Genomic DNA, 1,773 nt, shown 5'->3' on the forward strand with positions numbered 1-1,773 from the left:
TATTTTCCTTTTATTTTACTGGACGCCTTCAGTTTGCAATATACCCTACACCTGTGATTAATTTATGAATAATTTTCATCCCAAGATATTTCAAGATGTTAGATCCAATAGAGAAATAAATTATATATATCGTCACGAATATGTGCACCAGTAGCCAAATCTATTTGCAATAATTAAGAGAATAGACTTCTCATCCTTTGACCAAAAAGCACTTTAAATTAACCACATATATATATACATATATATATATATACATATATATATATATATATATATATATATATATATATATATTTGTTTTACGTGATCGAATGTACAATCATAGAGGAGAAAACCTAGAGGGTGGATTAGATATTCATCTAGAATCTATGAGTCTCCTGAAAACACTTTTTAAGAAAAATGCCTCATCAAATATGGATAAGACAAAATCATTAATTTTACTTCGTCAAAATCTTGACGATGGATTTAAAAGTGAGTACCTCACCACTAAAGATCCAAGATTACTCTAGAAAGTGCTGAGAGATAGAAATTTTTACCAAAAAGAGATAATGCTTCCAGTATATTGTGATCAATGGACCACTTTACGGTTCTAAGATTATGCAAGAATCAAGGAATATAACTCTGCAATGTTCCGAATAGTTCTCATCTATTTACCGCATTGAACGTAATCTTGTTTACTAATTGCAAATAAGAATAATGAGTTGCTGATAAAGAATGACTAATCTCGTCGGACAGGTTCAAAAGCGTTACCTAAAGTAAACACGTCAACTCCAAAGAAGTTGAACAACGAAACTATATTCCGGGTCAAGGATGAGGTCGTGGTCGTAGTTGTGGCCGTAGTTGTGGCCGTAGTCATGGAGACGGACGCAACCGATGTGGTTATAATCATAATCATTCTTACAATACCACGAAAGATTATCATAAAAAGCAACAAGATGAAAGGGGTCACGATTATCCCTACAAAAAGGGAAAATACTCGAGTTCTTCCAAGGGTAGAGAAGATGTTTGTCATAGATGAGGCACCAAAGGGCACTGGTTAAGGTTTGCTGAGTCCCTCAACATTTGTTCAATCTATATGAAGAATCCTTGAAGGGGAAAGAATGGGAGGTCAACTTTATTGACAAAGAACTTTTAGATGGCTCCACTCATCTTGATGCTTCCGACTTCGTTGCTGATTTTGCTTACACTGTTGCTGGTTCTGCTGATTTCGCTGAATACTTCAATAATATAGACTAGTGGTGCATGTTTTACTGGTTTGTATTCTCATGCTTGAGAATGAAGCAAAATAGTTCGATGCTTACCTGAATCTTAAAATGTGTAATACGTATAAAATACTAAATATGTTTAATATGTGTCATGTTTAATATTTTGTTTTAATGCTTTGTAACCAACTAATATTGTCTGATAACAAAAGTTTGTTTTTTTTCTTCACAATTCTCCCTGTTTTATTTGAAGTTTCCAATGGATAAAGTTAATTGTCAGACCAACCAAGAAGTTAATGTTGGAAAAATTTACGTACTTGACAAGAATCCTTAGTTAGAATGGGATTCCAACTCAGCAACTTATGAGAAGAGTGTTGGAATTGATCTAGGGCTAAAAAAAGATTTAACGCTTTGAGCAAGCGACGGAAAATAAAAATTTTCTTTTAAACAAGTAAAACGATTACTAACCTAGACAAAGAGCAAGCGCATGTTTATATTTAAAAACTATTCAAGCGCATTACTCGTTTACTAACATTTGTGAAGCTTGAACGTTGAGAAGCCTTAGGAAGGT

Source organism: Urtica dioica, chromosome 3 (genome assembly GCF_054948205.1).
Source record: "Urtica dioica subsp. dioica isolate 48M chromosome 3, U.dioica_male_clone48M_v1_H2, whole genome shotgun sequence".
NCBI classification, from domain to species: Eukaryota; Viridiplantae; Streptophyta; class Magnoliopsida; order Rosales; family Urticaceae; genus Urtica; species Urtica dioica.